We start from the raw sequence: 22,749 nt of genomic DNA, 5'->3' as shown, positions 1-22,749 counted from the left end.
TTCCTAAGGAAGGAAATGCAGGTTACTGGTAAGTACGCTTAGAATTACTTTTCAGGGTCAGTGCTGCTCTAAACGATGCAGCACTGGGTTTTCTCCTGATAACAGGCGAGTAAATCGGAATTCGTAGTTCGGCTGATTTTAGAGGAATATTTGTACGTTTCAAAAATGGACACTTGGAAACTTTTCTGGTGAAACCCACACAATGGATTCCTATAGAAGGAAATACAAGTTACTGGTAAATACGCTTAGAATTACTTTTCAGGGTCTGTGCTGCTCTAAAAGATGCAGCACTGGGTTCTCTCCTGATAACAGGTGAGTAAATCGGAATTCGTATTTCGGCTGATTTTAGAGGAATATTTGTACGTTTCAAAAATGGACACTTAGAAACTTTTCTGGTGAAAATCACACAATGGATTCCTATGGAAGGAAGTACAAGTTACTGGTAAGTACGCTTAGAATTACTTTTCAGGGTCAGTGCTGCTCTAAAAGATGCAGCACTGGGTTTTCTCCTGATAACAGGTGAGTAAATCGGAATTCGTAGTTCAACTGATTTTAGAGGAATATTTGTAAGTCTAAAAAATGGACATTTGGAATCTTTTCTGGTGAAAACCACACAATGGATTCCTATGGAAGGAAATACAAGTTACTGGTAAATACGCTTAGAATTACTTTTCAGGGTCAGTGCTGCTCTAAAAGATGCAGCACTAGGTTCTCTCCTGATAACAGGTGAGTAAATCAGAATTCGTAGTTCGGCTGATTATAGAGGAATATTTGTACGTTTCATAAATGGACACTTGGAGACTTTTCTGGTGAAATCCACACAATGGATTCCTATGGAAGGAAATACAAGTTACTGGTAAGTATGATTAGGATTAGTTTTCAGGGTCAGCGCTGGGCTAAAAGATGCAGCCTTGAGTTTATTCCTGATAACAGGTGAGTAAATCAAAATTCATAGTTCGGCTGATTTTAGAGGAATATTTGTACGTTTCAAAAATGGACACTTAGAAACTTTTCTGGTGAAAACCACACAATGGATTCCTATGGAAGGAAATACAAGTTACTGGTAAGTACGCTTAGAATTACTTTTCAGGGTCAGTGCTGTGCTAAAAGATGAAGCCCTGGGTTCTCTCCTGATAACAGGTGAGTAAATCGGAATTCGTATTTCGGCTGATTTTAGAGGAATATTTGTACGTTTCAAAAATGGACACTTAGAAACTTTTCTGGTGAAAATCACACAATGGATTCCTATGGAAGGAAGTACAAGTTACTGGTAAGTACGCTTAGAATTACTTTTCATGGTCAGTCCTGGTCTAAAAGATGCAGCACTGGGTTTTCTCCTGATATCAGGTGAGTAAATCGGAATTCGTAGTTCAACTGATTTTAGAGGAATATTTGTAAGTCTAAAAAATGGACATTTGGAAACTTTTCTGGTGAAAACCACACAATGGATTCCTATGGAAGGAAATACAAGTTACTGGTAAATACGCTTAGAATTACTTTTCAGGGTCAGTGCTGCTCTAAAAGATGCAGCACTGGGTTCTCTCCTGATAACAGGTGAGTAAATCGGAATTCGTAGTTCGGCTGATTATAGAGGAATATTTGTACGTTTCATAAATGGACACTTGGAAACTTTTCTGGTGAAATCCACACAATGGATTCCTATGGAAGGAAATACAAGTTACTGGTAAGTATGATTAGGATTACTTTTCAGGGTCAGTGCTGGGCTAAAAGATGCAGCCTTGAGTTTATTCCTGATAACAGGTGAGTAAATCAAAATTCATAGTTCGGCTGATTTTAGAGGAATATTTGTACGTTTCAAAAATGGACACTTAGAAACTTTTCTGGTGAAAACCACACAATGGATTCCTATGGAAGGAAATACAAGTTACTGGTAAATACGCTTAGAATTACTTTTCAGGGTCAGTGCTGCTCAAAAAGATGCAGCACTGGGTTCTCTCCTGATAACAGGTGAGTAAATCGGAATTCGTAGTTCGGCTGATCTTAGAGGAATATTTGTACGTTTCATAAATGGACACTTGGAAACTTTTCTGGTGAAATCCAAACAATGGATTCCTATGGAAGGAAATACAAGTTATTGGTAAATACGCTTAGAATTACTTTTCAGGGTCAGTGCTGCTCTAAAAGATGCGGCACTGGGTTCTCTCCTGATAACAGGTGAGTAAATCGGAATTCGTAGTTCGGCTGATTTTAGAGGAATATTTGTACGTTTCAAAAATGGACACTTAGAAACTTTTCTGGTGAAAAACACACAATGGATTCCTATGGAAGTAAATACAAGTTACTGGTAAGTACGCTTAGAATTACTTTTTAGCGTCAGTGCTGGGCTAAAAGATGCAGCCCTGGGTTCTCTCCTGATAACAGGTGAGTAAATCGGAAGTCGTATTTCGGCTGATTTTAGAGGAATATTTGTACGTTTCAAAAATGGACACTTAGAAACTTTTCTGGTGAAAACCACACAATGGATTCCTATGGAAGGAAGTACAAGTTACTGGTAAGTACGCTAAGAATTACTTTTCATGGTCAGTGCTGGTCTAAAAGAAGCAGCACTGGGTTTTCTCCTGATATCAGGTGAGTAAATTGCAATTCGTAGTTCAACTGATTTTAGAGGAATATTTGTAAGTCTAAAAAATGGACATTTGGAAACTTTTCTGGTGAAAACCACACAATGGATTCCTATGGAAGGAAATACAAGTTACTGGTAAATACGCTTAGAATTACTTTTCAGGGTCAGTGCTGCTCTAAAAGATGCAGCACTGGGTTCTCTCCTGATAACAGGTGAGTAAATCGGAATTCGTAGTTCGGCTGATTATAGAGGAATATTTGTACATTTAAAAAATGGACACTTGGAATCTTTTCTGGTGAAAACCACACAATGGATTCCTATGGAAGGAAATACAAGTTACTGGTAAATACGCTTAGAATTACTTTTCAGGGTCAGTACTGCTCAAAAAGATGCAGCACTGGGTTCTCTCCTGATAACAGGTGAGTAAATCGGAATTCATAGTTCGGCTGATTTTAGAGGAATATTTGTACGTTTCATAAATGGACACTTGGAAACTTTTCTGGTGAAAACCACACAATGGATTCCTAAGGAAGGAAATGCAGGTTACTGGTAAGTACGCTTAGAATTACTTTTCAGGGTCAGTGCTGCTCTAAAAGATGCAGCACTGGGTTTTCTCCTGATAACAGGCGAGTAAATCGGAATTCGTAGTTCGGCTGATTTTAGAGGAATATTTGTACGTTTCAAAAATGGACACTTGGAAACTTTTCTGGTGAAACCCACACAATGGATTCCTATGGAAGGAAATACAAGTTACTGGTAAATACGCTTAGAATTACTTTTCAGGGTCTGTGCTGCTCTAAAAGATGCAGCACTGGGTTCTCTCCTGATAACAGGTGAGTAAATCGGAATTCGTATTTCAGCTGATTTTAGAGGAATATTTGTACGTTTCAAAAATGGACACTTAGAAACTTTTCTGGTGAAAATCACACAATGGATTCCTATGGAAGGAAGTACAAGTTACTGGTAAGTACGCTTAGAATTACTTTTCAGGGTCAGTGCTGCTCTAAAAGATGCAGCACTGGGTTTTCTCCTGATAACAGGTGAGTAAATCGGAATTCGTAGTTCAACTGATTTTAGAGGAATATTTGTAAGTCTAAAAAATGGAAATTTGGAATCTTTTCTGGTGAAAACCACACAATGGATTCCTATGGAAGGAAATACAAGTTACTGGTAAATACGCTTAGAATTACTTTTCAGGGTCAGTGCTGCTCTAAAAGATGCAGCACTAGGTTCTCTCCTGATAACAGGTGAGTAAATCGGAATTCGTAGTTCGGCTGATTATAGAGGAATATTTGTACGTTTCATAAATGGACACTTGGAGACTTTTCTGGTGAAATCCACACAATGGATTCCTATGGAAGGAAATACAAGTTACTGGTAAGTATGATTAGGATTACTTTTCAGGGTCAGCGCTGGGCTAAAAGATGCAGCCTTGAGTTTATTCCTGATAACAGGTGAGTAAATCAAAATTCATAGTTCGGCTGATTTTAGAGGAATATTTGTACGTTTAAAAAATGGACACTTAGAAACTTTTCTGGTGAAAACCACACAATGGATTCCTATGGAAGGAAATACAAGTTACTGGTAAGTACGCTTAGAATTACTTTTCAGGGTCAGTGCTGTGCTAAAAGATGAAGCCCTGGGTTCTCTCCTGATAACAGGTGAGTAAATCGGAATTCGTATTTCGGCTGATTTTAGAGGAATATTTGTACGTTTCAAAAATGGACACTTAGAAACTTTTCTGGTGAAAATCACACAATGGATTCCTATGGAAGGAAGTACAAGTTACTGGTAAGTACGCTTAGAATTATTTTTCATGGTCAGTGCTGGTCTAAAAGAAGCAGCACTGGGTTTTCTCCTGATATCAGGTGAGTAAATCGGAATTCGTAGTTCAACTGATTTTAGAGGAATATTTGTAAGTCTAAAAAATGGACATTTGGAAACTTTTCTGGTGAAAACCACACAATGGATTCCTATGGAAGGAAATACAAGTTACTGGTAAATACGCTTAGAATTACTTTTCAGGGTCAGTGCTGCTCTAAAAGATGCAGCACTGGGTTCTCTCCTGATAACAGGTGAGTAAATCGGAATTCGTAGTTCGGCTGATTATAGAGGAATATTTGTACGTTTCATAAATGGACACTTGGAAACTTTTCTGGTGAAATCCACACAATGGATTCCTATGGAAGGAAATACAAGTTACTGGTAAGTATGATTAGGATTACTTTTCAGGGTCAGTGCTGGGCTAAAAGATGCAGCCTTGAGTTTATTCCTGATAACAGGTGAGTAAATCAAAATTCATAGTTCGGCTGATTTTAGAGGAATATTTGTACGTTTCAAAAATGGACACTTAGAAACTTTTCTGGTGAAAACCACACAATGGATTCCTATGGAAGGAAATACAAGTTACTGGTAAGTACGCTTAGAATTACTTTTCAGGGTCAGTGCTATGCTAAAAGATGCAGCCCTGGGTTCTCTCCTGATAACAGGTGATTAAATCGGAATTCGTATTTCGGCTGATTTTAGAGGAATATTTGTACGTTTCAAAAATGGACACTTAGAAACTTTTCTGGTGAAAATCACACAATGGATTCCTATGGAAGGAAGTACAAGTTACTGGTAAGTACTCTTAGAATTACTTTTCATAGTCAGTGCTGGTCTAAAAGATGCAGCACTCGGTTTTCTCCTGATAACAGGTGAGTAAATCAGAATTCGTAGTTCGGCTGATTTTAGAGGTATATTTGTACGCTTCAAAAATGGACACTTGGAAAATTTTCTGGTGAAAACCACACAATGGATTCCTATGGAAGGAAATACAAGTTATTGGTAAATACGCTTAGAATTACTTTTCAGGGTCAGTGCTGCTCTAAAAGATGCGGCACTGGGTTCTCTCCTGATAACAGGTGAGTAAATCGGAATTCGTAGTTCGGCTGATTTTAGAGGAATATTTGTACGTTTCAAAAATGGACACTTAGAAACTTTTCTGGTGAAAAACACACAATGGATTCCTATGGAAGTAAATACAAGTTACTGGTAAGTACGCTTAGAATTACTTTTCAGGGTCAGTGCTGGGCTAAAAGATCCAGCCCTGGGTTCTCTCCTGATAACAGGTGAGTAAATCGGAAGTCGTATTTTGGCTGATTTTAGAGTAATATTTGTACGTTTCAAAAATGGACACTTAGAAACTTTTCTGGTGAAAACCACACAATGGATTCCTATGGAAGGAAGTACAAGTTACTGGTAAGTACGCTTAGAATTTCTTTTCATGGTCAGTGCTGGTCTAACAGATGCAGCACTGGGTTTTCTCCTGATATCAGGTGAGTAAATTGGAATTCGTAGTTCAACTGATTTTAGAGGAATATTTGTAAGTCTAAAAAATGGACATTTGGAAACTTTTCTGGTGAAAACCACACAATGGATTCCTATGGAAGGAAATACAAGTTACTGGTAAATACGCTTAGAATTACTTTTCAGGGTCAGTGCTGCTCTAAAAGATGCAGCACTGGGTTCTCTCCTGATAACAGGTGAGTAAATCGGAATTCGTAATTCGGCTGATTTTAGAGGAATATTTGTACGTTTCAAAAATGGACACTTAGAAACTTTTCTGGTGAAAAACACACAATGGATTCCTATGGAAGTAAATACAAGTTACTGGTAAGTACGCTTAGAATTACTTTTCAGGGCCAGTGCTGGGCTAAAAGATGCAGCCCTGGGTTCTCTCCTGATAACAGGTGAGTAAATCGGAAGTCGTATTTCGGCTGATTTTAGAGGAATATTTGTACGTTTCAAAAATGGACACTTAGAAACTTTTCTGGTGAAAACCACACAATGGATTCCTATGGAAGGAAGTACAAGTTACTGGTAAGTACGCTTAGAATTACTTTTCATGGTCAGTGCTGGTCTAAAAGATGCAGCACTGGGTTTTCTCCTGATATCAGGTGAGTAAATCGGAATTCGTAGTTCAACTGATTTTAGAGGAATATTTGTAAGTCTAAAAAATGGACATTTGGAAACTTTTCTGGTGAAAACCACACAATAGATTCCTATGGAAGGAAATACAAGTTACTGGTAAATACGCTTAGAATTACTTTTCAGGGTTAGTGCTGCTCTAAAAGATGCAGCACTGGGTTCTCTCCTGATAACAGGTGAGTAAATCGGAATTCGTAGTTCGGCTGATTATAGAGGAATATTTGTACGTTTCATAAATGGACACTTGGAAACTTTTCTGGTGAAATCCACACAATGGATTCCTATGGAAGGAAATACAAGTTACTGGTAAGTATGATTAGGATTACTTTTCAGGGTCAGTGCTGGGCTAAAAGATGCAGCCTTGAGTTTATTCCTGATAACAGGTGAGTAAATCAAAATTCATAGTTCGGCTGATTTTAGAGGAATATTTGTACGTTTCAAAAATGGACACTTAGAAACTTTTCTGGTGAAAATCACACAATGGATTCCTATGGAAGGAAGTACAAGTTACTGGTAAGTACTCTTAGAATTACTTTTCATAGTCAGTGCTGGTCTAAAAGATGCAGCACTCGGTTTTCTCCTGATAACAGGTGAGTAAATCAGAATTCAAAGTTCGGCTGATTTTAGAGGAATATTTGTACGTTTCAAAAATGGACACTTAGAAACTTTTCTGGTGAAAAACACACAATGGATTCCTATGGAAGTAAATACAAGTTACTGGTAAGTACGCTTAGAATTACTTTTCAGGGTCAGTGCTGGGCTAAAAGATGCAGCCCTGGGTTCTCTCCTGATAACAGGTGAGTAAATCGGAAGTCGTATTTTGGCTGATTTTAGAGGAATATTTGTACGTTTCAAAAATGGACACTTAGAAACTTTTCTGGTGAAAACCACACAATGGATTCCTATGGAAGGAAGTACAAGTTACTGGTAAGTACGCTTAGAATTACTTTTCATGGTCAGTGCTGGTCTAAAAGATGCAGCACTGGGTTTTCTCCTGATATCAGGTGAGTAAATCGGAATTCGTAGTTCAACTGATTTTAGAGGAATATTTGTAAGTCTAAAAAATGGACATTTGGAAACTTTTCTGGTGAAAACCACACAATGGATTCCTATGGAAGGAAATACAAGTTACTGGTAAATACGCTTAGAATTACTTTTCAGGGTCAGTGCTGCTCTAAAAGATGCAGCACTGGGTTCTCTCCTGATAACAGGTGAGTAAATCGGAATTCGTAGTTCGGCTGATTATAGAGGAATATTTGTACATTTAAAAAATGGACACTTGGAAACTTTTCTGGTGAAAACCACACAATGGATTCCTATGGAAGGAAATACAAGTTACTGGTAAATACGCTTAGAATTACTTTTCAGGGTCAGTGCTGCTCAAAAAGATGCAGCACTGGGTTCTCTCCTGATAACAGGTGAGTAAATCGGAATTCGTAGTTCAGCTGATTTTAGAGGAATATTTGTACGTTTCATAAATGGACACTTGGAAACTTTTCTGGTGAAATCCACACAATGGATTCCTATGGAAGGAAATACAAGTTATTGGTAAATACGCTTAGAATTACTTTTCAGGGTCAGTGCTGCTCTAAAAGATGCGGCACTGGGTTCTCTCCTGATAACAGGTGAGTAAATCGGAATTCGTAGTTCGGCTGATTTTAGAGGAATATTTGTACGTTTCAAAAATGGACACTTAGAAACTTTTCTGGTGAAAAACACACAATGGATTCCTATGGAAGGAAATACAAGTTACTGGTAAGTACGCTTAGAATTACTTTTCATGGTCAGTGCTGGTCTAAAAGATGCAGCACTGGGTTTTCTCCTGATATCAGGTGAGTAAATCGGAATTCGTAGTTCAACTGATTTTAGAGAAATATTTGTAAGTCTAAAAATCGGACATTTGGAAACTTTTCTGGTGAAAACCACACAATGTATTCCTATGGAAGGAAATACAAGTTACTGGTAAATACGCTTAGAATTACTTTTCAGGGTCAGTGCTGCTCTAAAAGATGCAGCACTGGGTTCTCTCCTGATAACAGGTGAGTAAATCGGAATTCGTAGTTCGGCTGATTATAGAGGAATATTTGTACGTTTCATAAATGGACACTTGGAAACTTTTCTGGTGAAATCCACACAATGGATTCCTATGGAAGGAAATACAAGTTACTGGTAAGTATGATTAGGATTACTTTTCAGGGTCAGTGCTGGGCTAAAAGATGCAGCCTTGAGTTTATTCCTGATAACAGGTGAGTAAATCAAAATTCATAGTTCGGCTGATTTTAGAGGAATATTTGTACGTTTCAAAAATGGACACTTAGAAACTTTTCTGGTGAAAATCACACAATGGATTCCTATGGAAGGAAGTACAAGTTACTGGTAAGTACTCTTAGAATTACTTTTCATAGTCAGTGCTGGTCTAAAAGATGCAGCACTCGGTTTTCTCCTGATAACAGGTGAGTAAATCAGAATTCAAAGTTCGGCTGATTTTAGAGGAATATTTGTACGTTTCAAAAATGGACACTTAGAAACTTTTCTGGTGAAAAACACACAATGGATTCCTATGGAAGTAAATACAAGTTACTGGTAAGTACGCTTAGAATTACTTTTCAGGGTCAGTGCTGGGCTAAAAGATGCAGCCCTGGGTTCTCTCCTGATAACAGGTGAGTAAATCGGAAGTCGTATTTTGGCTGATTTTAGAGGAATATTTGTACGTTTCAAAAATGGACACTTAGAAACTTTTCTGGTGAAAACCACACAATGGATTCCTATGGAAGGAAGTACAAGTTACTGGTAAGTACGCTTAGAATTACTTTTCATGGTCAGTGCTGGTCTAAAAGATGCAGCACTGGGTTTTCTCCTGATATCAGGTGAGTAAATCGGAATTCGTAGTTCAACTGATTTTAGAGGAATATTTGTAAGTCTAAAAAATGGACATTTGGAAACTTTTCTGGTGAAAACCACACAATGGATTCCTATGGAAGGAAATACAAGTTACTGGTAAATACGCTTAGAATTACTTTTCAGGGTCAGTGCTGCTCTAAAAGATGCAGCACTGGGTTCTCTCCTGATAACAGGTGAGTAAATCGGAATTCGTAGTTCGGCTGATTATAGAGGAATATTTGTACCACTTGGAAACTTTTCTGGTGAAAACCACACAATGGATTCCTATGGAAGGAAATACAAGTTACTGGTAAATACGCTTAGAATTACTTTTCAGGGTCAGTGCTGCTCAAAAAGATGCAGCACTGGGTTCTCTCCTGATAACAGGTGAGTAAATCGGAATTCGTAGTTCAGCTGATTTTAGAGGAATATTTGTACGTTTCATAAATGGACACTTGGAAACTTTTCTGGTGAAATCCACACAATGGATTCCTATGGAAGGAAATACAAGTTATTGGTAAATACGCTTAGAATTACTTTTCAGGGTCAGTGCTGCTCTAAAAGATGCGGCACTGGGTTCTCTCCTGATAACAGGTGAGTAAATCGGAATTCGTAGTTCGGCTGATTTTAGAGGAATATTTGTACGTTTCAAAAATGGACACTTAGAAACTTTTCTGGTGAAAAACACACAATGGATTCCTATGGAAGTAAATACAAGTTACTGGTAAGTACGCTTAGAATTACTTTTCAGCGTCAGTGCTGGGCTAAAAGATGCAGCCCTGGGTTCTCTCCTGATAACAGGTGAGTAAATCGGAAGTCGTATTTCGGCTGATTTTAGAGGAATATTTGTACGTTTCAAAAAAAGACACTTAGAAACTTTTCTGGTGAAAACCACACAATGGATTCCTATGGAAGGAAGTACAAGTTACTGGTAAGTACGCTTAGAATTACTTTTCATGGTCAGTGCTGGTCTAAAAGATGCAGCACTGGGTTTTCTCCTGATATCAGGTGAGTAAATTGGAATTCGTAGTTCAACTGATTTTAGAGGAATATTTGTAAGTCTAAAAAATGGACATTTGGAAACTTTTCTGGTGAAAACCACACAATGGATTCCTATGGAAGGAAATACAAGTTACTGGTAAATACGCTTAGAATTACTTTTCAGGGTCAGTGCTGCTCTAAAAGATGCAGCACTGGGTTCTCTCCTGATAACAGGTGAGTAAATCAGAATTCGTAGTTCGGCTGATTATAGAGGAATATTTGTACATTTAAAAAATGGACACTTGGAAACTTTTCTGGTGAAAACCACACAATGGATTCCTATGGAAGGAAATACAAGTTACTGGTAAATACGCTTAGAATTACTTTTCAGGGTCAGTACTGCTCAAAAAGATGCAGCACCGGGTTCTCTCCTGATAACAGGTGAGTAAATCGGAATTCATAGTTCGGCTGATTTTAGAGGAATATTTGTACGTTTCATAAATGGACACTTGGAAACTTTTCTGGTGAAAACCACACAATGGATTCCTAAGGAAGGAAATACAAGTTACTGGTAAATACGCTTAGAATTACTTTTCAGGGTCTGTGCTGCTCTAAAAGATGCAGTACTGGGTTCTCTCCTGATAACAGGTGAGTAAATCGGAATTCGTAGTTCGGCTGATTTTAGAGGAATATTTGTACGTTTCAAAAATGGACACTTAGAAACTTTTCTGGTGAAAAACACACAATGGATTCCTATTGAAGTAAATACAAGTTACTGGTAAGTACGCTTAGAATTACTTTTCAGGGTCAGTGCTGGGCTAAAAGATGCAGCTCTGGGTTCTCGCCTGATAACAGGTGAGTAAATCGGAAGTCGTATTTCGGCTGATTTTAGAGGAATATTTGTACGTTTCAAAAATGGACACTTAGAAACTTTTCTGGTACAAACCACACAATGGATTCCTATGGAAGGATGTACAAGTTACTGGTAAGTACGCTTAGAATTACTTTTCATGGTCAGTGCTGGTCTAAAAGATGCAGCACTGGGTTTTCTCCTGATATCAGGTGAGTAAATCGGAATTCGTAGTTCAACTGATTTTAGAGGAATATTTGTAAGTCTAAAAAATGGACATTTGGAAACTTTTCTGGTGAAAACCATACAATGGATTCCTATGGAAGGAAATACAAGTTACTGGTAAATACGCTTAGAATTACTTTTCAGGGTCAGTGCTGCTCTAAAAGATGCAGCACTAGGTTCTCTCCTGATAACAGGTGAGTAAATCGGAATTCGTAGTTCAGCTGATTATAGAGGAATATTTGTACGTTTCATAAATGGACACTTGGAGACTTTTCTGGTGAAATCCACACAATGGATTCCTATGGAAGGAAATACAAGTTACTGGTAAGTATGATTAGGATTACTTTTCAGGGTCAGTGCTGGGATAAAAGATGCAGCCTTGAGTTTATTCCTGATAACAGGTGAGTAAATCAAAATTCATAGTTCGGCTGATTTTAGAGGAATTGGAAGTTTCAAAAATGGACACTTAGAAACTTTTCTGGTGAAAACCACACAATGGATTCCTATGGAAGGAAATACAAGTTACTGGTAAGTACGCTTAGAATTACTTTTCAGGGTCAGTGCTGTGCTAAAAGATGAAGCCCTGGGTTCTCTCCTGATAACAGGTGAGTAAATCGGAATTCGTATTTCGGCTGATTTTAGAGGAATATTTGTACGTTTCAAAAATGGACACTTAGAAACTTTTCTGGTGAAAACCACACAATGGATTCCTATGGAAGGAAGTACAAGTTACTGGTAAGTACGCTTAGAATTTCTTTTCATGGTCAGTGCTGGTCTAAAAGATGCAGCACTGGGTTTTCTCCTGATATCAGGTGAGTAAATCGGAATTCGTAGTTCAACTGATTTTAGAGGAATATTTGTAAGTCTAAAAAATGGACATTTGGAAACTTTTCTGGTGAAAACCACACAATGGATTCCTATGGAAGGAAATACAAGTTACTGGTAAATACGTTTGGAATTACTTTTCAGGGTCAGTGCTGCTCTAAAAGATGCAGCACTGGGTTCTCTCCTGATAACAGGTGAGTAAATCGGAATTCGTAGTTCGGCTGATTTTAGAGGAATATTTGTACGTTTCAAAAATGGACACTTAGAAACTTTTCTGGTGAAAAACATACAATGGATTCCTATGGAAGTAAATACAAGTTACTGGAAAGTACGCTTAGAATTACTTTTCAGGGCCAGTGCTGGGCTAAAAGATGCAGCCCTGGGTTCTCTCCTGATATCAGGTGAGTAAATCGGAAGTCGTATTTCGGCTGATTTTAGAGGAATATTTGTACGTTTCAAAAATGGACACTTAGAAACTTTTCTGGTGAAAACCACACAATGGATTCCTATGGAAGGAAGTACAAGTTACTGGTAAGTACGCTTAGAATTACTTTTCATGGTCAGTGCTGGTCTAAAAGATGCAGCACTGGGTTTTCTCCTGATATCAGGTGAGTAAATCGGAATTCGTAGTTCAACTGATTTTAGAGGAATATTTGTAAGTCTAAAAAATGGACATTTGGAAACTTTTCTGGTGAAAACCACACAATGGATTCCTATGGAAGGAAATACAAGTTACTGGTAAATACGCTTAGAATTACTTTTCAGGGTCAGTGCTGCTCTAAAAGATGCAGCACTGGGTTCTCTCCTGATAACAGGTGAGTAAATCGGAATTTGTAGTTCGGCTGATTATAGAGGAATATTTGTACGTTTCATAAATGGACACTTAGAAACTTTTCTGGTGAAATCCACACAATGGATTCCTATGGAAGGAAATACAAGTTACTGGTAAGTATGATTAGGATTACTTTTCAGGGTCAGTGCTGGGCTAAAAGATGCAGCCTTGAGTTTATTCCTGATAACAGGTGAGTAAATCAAAATTCATAGTTCGGCTGATTTTAGAGGAATATTTGTACGTTTCAAAAATGGACACTTAGAAACTTTTCTGGTGAAAACCACACAATGGATTCCTATGGAAGGAAATACAAGTTACTGGTAAGTACGCTTAGAATTACTTTTCAGGGTCAGTGCTGTGCTAAAAGATGCAGCCCTGGGTTCTCTCCTGATAACAGGTGAGTAAATCGGAATTCGTATTTCGGCTGATTTTAGAGGAATATTTGTATGTTTCAAAAATGGACACTTAGAAACTTTTCTGGTGAAAATCACACAATGGATTACTATGGAAGGAAGTACAAGTTACTGGTAAGTACTCTTAGAATTACTTTTCATAGTCAGTGCTGGTCTAAAAGATGCGGCACTGGGTTCTCTCCTGATAACAGGTGAGTAAATCGGAATTCGTAGTTCGGCTGATTTTAGAGGAATATTTGTACGTTTCAAAAATGGACACTTAGAAACTTTTCTGGTGAAAAACATACAATGGATTCCTATGGAAGTAAATACAAGTTACTGGAAAGTACGCTTAGAATTACTTTTCAGGGCCAGTGCTGGGCTAAAAGATGCAGCCCTGGGTTCTCTCCTGATATCAGGTGAGTAAATCGGAAGTCGTATTTCGGCTGATTTTAGAGGAATATTTGTACGTTTCAAAAATGGACACTTAGAAACTTTTCTGGTGAAAACCACACAATGGATTCCTATGGAAGGAAGTACAAGTTACTGGTAAGTACGCTTAGAATTACTTTTCATGGTCAGTGCTGGTCTAAAAGATGCAGCACTGGGTTTTCTCCTGATATCAGGTGAGTAAATCGGAATTCGTAGTTCAACTGATTTTAGAGGAATATTTGTAAGTCTAAAAAATGGACATTTGGAAACTTTTCTGGTGAAAACCACACAATGGATTCCTATGGAAGGAAATACAAGTTACTGGTAAATACGCTTAGAATTACTTTTCAGGGTCAGTGCTGCTCTAAAAGATGCAGCACTGGGTTCTCTCCTGATAACAGGTGAGTAAATCGGAATTTGTAGTTCGGCTGATTATAGAGGAATATTTGTACGTTTCATAAATGGACACTTAGAAACTTTTCTGGTGAAATCCACACAATGGATTCCTATGGAAGGAAATACAAGTTACTGGTAAGTATGATTAGGATTACTTTTCAGGGTCAGTGCTGGGCTAAAAGATGCAGCCTTGAGTTTATTCCTGATAACAGGTGAGTAAATCAAAATTCATAGTTCGGCTGATTTTAGAGGAATATTTGTACGTTTCAAAAATGGACACTTAGAAACTTTTCTGGTGAAAACCACACAATGGATTCCTATGGAAGGAAATACAAGTTACTGGTAAGTACGCTTAGAATTACTTTTCAGGGTCAGTGCTGTGCTAAAAGATGCAGCCCTGGGTTCTCTCCTGATAACAGGTGAGTAAATCGGAATTCGTATTTCGGCTGATTTTAGAGGAATATTTGTATGTTTCAAAAATGGACACTTAGAAACTTTTCTGGTGAAAATCACACAATGGATTACTATGGAAGGAAATACAAGTTACTGGTAAATACGCTTAGAATTACTTTTCAGGGTCTGTGCTGCTCTAAAAGATGCAGCACTGGGTTCTCTCCTGATAACAGGTGAGTAAATCGGAATTCGTAGTTCGGCTGATTTTAGAGGAATATTTGTACGTTTCAAAAATGGACACTTAGAAACTTTTCTGGTGAAAAACACACAATGGATTCCTATTGAAGTAAATACAAGTTACTGGTAAGTACGCTTAGAATTACTTTTCAGGGTCAGTGCTGGGCTAAAAGATGCAGCTCTGGGTTCTCGCCTGATAACAGGTGAGTAAATCGGAAGTCGTATTTCGGCTGATTTTAGAGGAATATTTGTACGTTTCAAAAATGGACACTTAGAAACTTTTCTGGTACAAACCACACAATGGATTCCTATGGAAGGATGTACAAGTTACTGGTAAGTACGCTTAGAATTACTTTTCATGGTCAGTGCTGGTCTAAAAGATGCAGCACTGGGTTTTCTCCTGATATCAGGTGAGTAAATCGGAATTCGTAGTTCAACTGATTTTAGAGGAATATTTGTAAGTCTAAAAAATGGACATTTGGAAACTTTTCTGGTGAAAACCATACAATGGATTCCTATGGAAGGAAATACAAGTTACTGGTAAATACGCTTAGAATTACTTTTCAGGGTCAGTGCTGCTCTAAAAGATGCAGCACTAGGTTCTCTCCTGATAACAGGTGAGTAAATCGGAATTCGTAGTTCGGCTGATTATAGAGGAATATTTGTACGTTTCATAAATGGACACTTGGAGACTTTTCTGGTGAAATCCACACAATGGATTCCTATGGAAGGAAATACAAGTTACTGGTAAGTATGATTAGGATTACTTTTCAGGGTCAGTGCTGGGATAAAAGATGCAGCCTTGAGTTTATTCCTGATAACAGGTGAGTAAATCAAAATTCATAGTTCGGCTGATTTTAGAGGAATTGGAAGTTTCAAAAATGGACACTTAGAAACTTTTCTGGTGAAAACCACACAATGGATTCCTATGGAAGGAAATACAAGTTACTGGTAAGTACGCTTAGAATTACTTTTCAGGGTCAGTGCTGTGCTAAAAGATGAAGCCCTGGGTTCTCTCCTGATAACAGGTGAGTAAATCGGAATTCGTATTTCGGCTGATTTTAGAGGAATATTTGTACGTTTCAAAAATGGACACTTAGAAACTTTTCTGGTGAAAACCACACAATGGATTCCTATGGAAGGAAGTACAAGTTACTGGTAAGTACGCTTAGAATTTCTTTTCATGGTCAGTGCTGGTCTAAAAGATGCAGCACTGGGTTTTCTCCTGATATCAGGTGAGTAAATCGGAATTCGTAGTTCAACTGATTTTAGAGGAATATTTGTAAGTCTAAAAAATGGACATTTGGAAACTTTTCTGGTGAAAACCACACAATGGATTCCTATGGAAGGAAATACAAGTTACTGGTAAATACGTTTGGAATTACTTTTCAGGGTCAGTGCTGCTCTAAAAGATGCAGCACTGGGTTCTCTCCTGATAACAGGTGAGTAAATCGGAATTCGTAGTTCGGCTGATTTTAGAGGAATATTTGTACGTTTCAAAAATGGACACTTAGAAACTTTTCTGGTGAAAAACATACAATGGATTCCTATGGAAGTAAATACAAGTTACTGGAAAGTACGCTTAGAATTACTTTTCAGGGCCAGTGCTGGGCTAAAAGATGCAGCCCTGGGTTCTCTCCTGATATCAGGTGAGTAAATCGGAAGTCGTATTTCGGCTGATTTTAGAGGAATATTTGTACGTTTCAAAAATGGACACTTAGAAACTTTTCTGGTGAAAACCACACAATGGATTCCTATGGAAGGAAGTACAAGTTACTGGTAAGTACGCTTAGAATTACTTTTCATGGTCAGTGCTGGTCTAAAAGATGCAGCACTGGGTTTTCTCCTGATATCAGGTGAGTAAATCGGAATTCGTAGTTCAACTGATTTTAGAGGAATATTTGTAAGTCTAAAAAATGGACATTTGGAAACTTTTCTGGTGAAAACCACACAATGGATTCCTATGGAAGGAAATACAAGTTACTGGTAAATACGCTTAGAATTACTTTTCAGGGTCAGTGCTGCTCTAAAAGATGCAGCACTGGGTTCTCTCCTGATAACAGGTGAGTAAATCGGAATTTGTAGTTCGGCTGATTATAGAGGAATATTTGTACGTTTCATAAATGGACACTTAGAAACTTTTCTGGTGAAATCCACACAATGGATTCCTATGGAAGGAAATACAAGTTACTGGTAAGTATGATTAGGATTACTTTTCAGGGTCAGTGCTGGGCTAAAAGATGCAGCCTTGAGTTTATTCCTGATAACAGGTGAGTAAATCAAAATTCATAGTTCGGCTGATTTTAGAGGAATATTTGTACGTTTCAAAAATGGACACTTAGAAACTTTTCTGGTGAAAACCACACAATGGATTCCTATGGAAGGAAATACAAGTTACTGGTAAGTACGCTTAGAATTACTTTTCAGGGTCAGTGCTGTGCTAAAAGATGCAGCCCTGGGTTCTCTCCTGATAACAGGTGAGTAAATCGGAATTCGTATTTCGGCTGATTTTAGAGGAATATTTGTATGTTTCAAAAATGGACACTTAGAAACTTTTCTGGTGAAAATCACACAATGGATTACTATGGAAGGAAGTACAAGTTACTGGTAAGTACTCTTAGAATTACTTTTCATAGTCAGTGCTGGTCTAAAAGATGCGGCACTGGGTTCTCTCCTGATAACAGGTGAGTAAATCGGAATTCGTAGTTCGGCTGATTTTAGAGGAATATTTGTACGTTTCAAAAATGGACACTTAGAAACTTTTCTGGTGAAAAACATACAATGGATTCCTATGGAAGTAAATACAAGTTACTGGAAAGTACGCTTAGAATTACTTTTCAGGGCCAGTGCTGGGCTAAAAGATGCAGCCCTGGGTTCTCTCCTGATATCAGGTGAGTAAATCGGAAGTCGTATTTCGGCTGATTTTAGAGGAATATTTGTACGTTTCAAAAATGGACACTTAGAAACTTTTCTGGTGAAAACCACACAATGGATTCCTATGGAAGGAAGTACAAGTTACTGGTAAGTACGCTTAGAATTACTTTTCATGGTCAGTGCTGGTCTAAAAGATGCAGCACTGGGTTTTCTCCTGATATCAGGTGAGTAAATCGGAATTCGTAGTTCAACTGATTTTAGAGGAATATTTGTAAGTCTAAAAAATGGACATTTGGAAACTTTTCTGGTGAAAACCACACAATGGATTCCTATGGAAGGAAATACAAGTTACTGGTAAATACGCTTAGAATTACTTTTCAGGGTCAGTGCTGCTCTAAAAGATGCAGCACTGGGTTCTCTCCTGATAACAGGTGAGTAAATCGGAATTTGTAGTTCGGCTGATTATAGAGGAATACTTGTACGTTTCATAAATGGACACTTAGAAACTTTTCTGGTGAAATCCACACAATGGATTCCTATGGAAGGAAATACAAGTTACTGGTAAGTATGATTAGGATTACTTTTCAGGGTCAGTGCTGGGCTAAAAGATGCAGCCTTGAGTTTATTCCTGATAACAGGTGAGTAAATCAAAATTCATAGTTCGGCTGATTTTAGAGGAATATTTGTACGTTTCAAAAATGGACACTTAGAAACTTTTCTGGTGAAAACCACACAATGGATTCCTATGGAAGGAAATACAAGTTACTGGTAAGTACGCTTAGAATTACTTTTCAGGGTCAGTGCTGTGCTAAAAGATGCAGCCCTGGGTTCTCTCCTGATAACAGGTGAGTAAATCGGAATTCGTATTTCGGCTGATTTTAGAGGAATATTTGTATGTTTCAAAAATGGACACTTAGAAACTTTTCTGGTGAAAATCACACAATGGATTACTATGGAAGGAAGTACAAGTTACTGGTAAGTACTCTTAGAATTACTTTTCATAGTCAGTGCTGGTCTAAAAGATGCGGCACTGGGTTCTCTCCTGATAACAGGTGAGTAAATCGGAATTCGTAGTTCGGCTGATTTTAGAGGAATATTTGTACGTTTCAAAAATGGACACTTAGAAAATTTTCTGGTGAAAAACACACAATGGATTCCTATGGAAGTAAATACAAGTTACTAGTGAGTACGCTTAGAATTACTTTTCAGGGTCAGTGCTGGGCTAAAAGATGCAGCCCTGGGTTCTCTCCTGATAACAGGTGAGTAAATCGGAAGTCGTATTTTGGCTGATTTTAGAGGAATATTTGTACGTTTCAAAAATGGACACTTAGAAACTTTTCTGGTGAAAACCACACAATGGATTCCTATGGAAGGAAGTACAAGTTACTGGTAAGTACGCTGAGAATTTCTTTTCATGGTCAGTGCTGGTCTAAAAGATGCAGCACTGGGTTCTCTCCTGATAACAGGTGAGTAAATCGGAATTCGTAGTTCGGCTGATTTTAGAGGAATATTTGTACGTTTCAAAAATGGACACTTAGAAACTTTTCTGGTGAAAAACAGACAATGGATTCCTATGGAAGTAAATACAAGTTACTGGTAAGTACGCTTAGAATTACTTTTCAGGGCCAGTGCTGGGCTAAAAGATGCAGCCCTGGGTTCTCTCCTGATAACAGGTGAGTAAATCGGAATTCGTAGTTCAACTGATTTTAGAGGAATATTTGTAAGTCTAAAAAATGGACATTTGGAAACTTTTCTGGTGAAAACCACACAATGGATTCCTATGGAAGGAAATACAAGTTACTGGTAAATACGCTTAGAATTACTTTTCAGGGTCAGTGCTGCTCTAAAAGATGCAGCACTGGGTTCTCTCCTGATAACAGGTGAGTAAATCGGAATTCGTAGTTCGGCTGATTATAGAGGAATATTTGTACATTTAAAAAATGGACACTTGGAAACTTTTCTGGTGAAAACCACACAATGGATTCCTATGGAAGGAAATACAAGTTACTGGTAAATACGCTTAGAATTACTTTTCAGGGTCAGTGCTGCTCAAAAAGATGCAGCACTGGGTTCTCTCCTGATAACAGGTGAGTAAATCGGAATTCGTAGTTCAGCTGATTTTAGAGGAATATTTGTACGTTTCATAAATGGACACTTGGAAACTTTTCTGGTGAAATCCACACAATGGATTCCTATGGAAGGAAATACAAGTTATTGGTAAATACGCTTAGAATTACTTTTCAGGGTCAGTGCTGCTCTAAAAGATGCGGCACTGGGTTCTCTCCTGATAACAGGTGAGTAAATCGGAATTCGTAGTTCGGCTGATTTTAGAGGAATATTTGTACGTTTCAAAAATGGACACTTAGAAACTTTTCTGGTGAAAAACACACAATGGATTCCTATGGAAGTAAATACAAGTTACTGGTAAGTACGCTTAGAATTACTTTTCAGCGTCAGTGCTGGGCTAAAAGATGCAGCCCTGGGTTCTCTCCTGATAACAGGTGAGTAAATCGGAAGTCGTATTTCGGCTGATTTTAGAGGAATATTTGTACGTTTCAAAAAAAGACACTTAGAAACTTTTCTGGTGAAAACCACACAATGGATTCCTATGGAAGGAAGTACAAGTTACTGGTAAGTACGCTTAGAATTACTTTTCATGGTCAGTGCTGGTCTAAAAGATGCAGCACTGGGTTTTCTCCTGATATCAGGTGAGTAAATTGGAATTCGTAGTTCAACTGATTTTAGAGGAATATTTGTAAGTCTAAAAAATGGACATTTGGAAACTTTTCTGGTGAAAACCACACAATGGATTCCTATGGAAGGAAATACAAGTTACTGGTAAATACGCTTAGAATTACTTTTCAGGGTCAGTGCTGCTCTAAAAGATGCAGCACTGGGTTCTCTCCTGATAACAGGTGAGTAAATCAGAATTCGTAGTTCGGCTGATTATAGAGGAATATTTGTACATTTAAAAAATGGACACTTGGAAACTTTTCTGGTGAAAACCACACAATGGATTCCTATGGAAGGAAATACAAGTTACTGGTAAATACGCTTAGAATTACTTTTCAGGGTCAGTACTGCTCAAAAAGATGCAGCACTGGGTTCTCTCCTGATAACAGGTGAGTAAATCGGAATTCATAGTTCGGCTGATTTTAGAGGAATATTTGTACGTTTCATAAATGGACACTTGGAAACTTTTCTGGTGAAAACCACACAATGGATTCCTAAGGAAGGAAATACAAGTTACTGGTAAATACGCTTAGAATTACTTTTCAGGGTCTGTGCTGCTCTAAAAGATGCAGCACTGGGTTCTCTCCTGATAACAGGTGAGTAAATCGGAATTCGTAGTTCGGCTGATTTTAGAGGAATATTTGTACGTTTCAAAAATGGACACTTAGAAACTTTTCTGGTGAAAAACACACAATGGATTCCTATTGAAGTAAATACAAGTTACTGGTAAGTACGCTTAGAATTACTTTTCAGGGTCAGTGCTGGGCTAAAAGATGCAGCTCTGGGTTCTCGCCTGATAACAGGTGAGTAAATCGGAAGTCGTATTTCGGCTGATTTTAGAGGAATATTTGTACGTTTCAAAAATGGACACTTAGAAACTTTTCTGGTACAAACCACACAATGGATTCCTATGGAAGGATGTACAAGTTACTGGTAAGTACGCTTAGAATTACTTTTCATGGTCAGTGCTGGTCTAAAAGATGCAGCACTGGGTTTTCTCCTGATATCAGGTGAGTAAATCGGAATTCGTAGTTCAACTGATTTTAGAGGAATATTTGTAAGTCTAAAAAATGGACATTTGGAAACTTTTCTGGTGAAAACCATACAATGGATTCCTATGGAAGGAAATACAAGTTACTGGTAAATACGCTTAGAATTACTTTTCAGGGTCAGTGCTGCTCTAAAAGATGCAGCACTAGGTTCTCTCCTGATAACAGGTGAGTAAATCGGAATTCGTAGTTCGGCTGATTATAGAGGAATATTTGTACGTTTCATAAATGGACACTTGGAGACTTTTCTGGTGAAATCCACACAATGGATTCCTATGGAAGGAAATACAAGTTACTGGTAAGTATGATTAGGATTACTTTTCAGGGTCAGTGCTGGGATAAAAGATGCAGCCTTGAGTTTATTCCTGATAACAGGTGAGTAAATCAAAATTCATAGTTCGGCTGATTTTAGAGGAATTGGAAGTTTCAAAAATGGACACTTAGAAACTTTTCTGGTGAAAACCACACAATGGATTCCTATGGAAGGAAATACAAGTTACTGGTAAGTACGCTTAGAATTACTTTTCAGGGTCAGTGCTGTGCTAAAAGATGAAGCCCTGGGTTCTCTCCTGATAACAGGTGAGTAAATCGGAATTCGTATTTCGGCTGATTTTAGAGGAATATTTGTACGTTTCAAAAATGGACACTTAGAAACTTTTCTGGTGAAAACCACACAATGGATTCCTATGGAAGGAAGTACAAGTTACTGGTAAGTACGCTTAGAATTTCTTTTCATGGTCAGTGCTGGTCTAAAAGATGCAGCACTGGGTTTTCTCCTGATATCAGGTGAGTAAATCGGAATTCGTAGTTCAACTGATTTTAGAGGAATATTTGTAAGTCTAAAAAATGGACATTTGGAAACTTTTCTGGTGAAAACCACACAATGGATTCCTATGGAAGGAAATACAAGTTACTGGTAAATACGTTTGGAATTACTTTTCAGGGTCAGTGCTGCTCTAAAAGATGCAGCACTGGGTTCTCTCCTGATAACAGGTGAGTAAATCGGAATTCGTAGTTCGGCTGATTTTAGAGGAATATTTGTACGTTTCAAAAATGGACACTTAGAAACTTTTCTGGTGAAAAACATACAATGGATT

Source organism: Triturus cristatus, chromosome 1_1 (genome assembly GCF_964204655.1).
Source record: "Triturus cristatus chromosome 1_1, aTriCri1.1, whole genome shotgun sequence".
NCBI classification, from domain to species: Eukaryota; Metazoa; Chordata; class Amphibia; order Caudata; family Salamandridae; genus Triturus; species Triturus cristatus.
Note: the sequence above shows the minus strand (reverse complement) of the source record.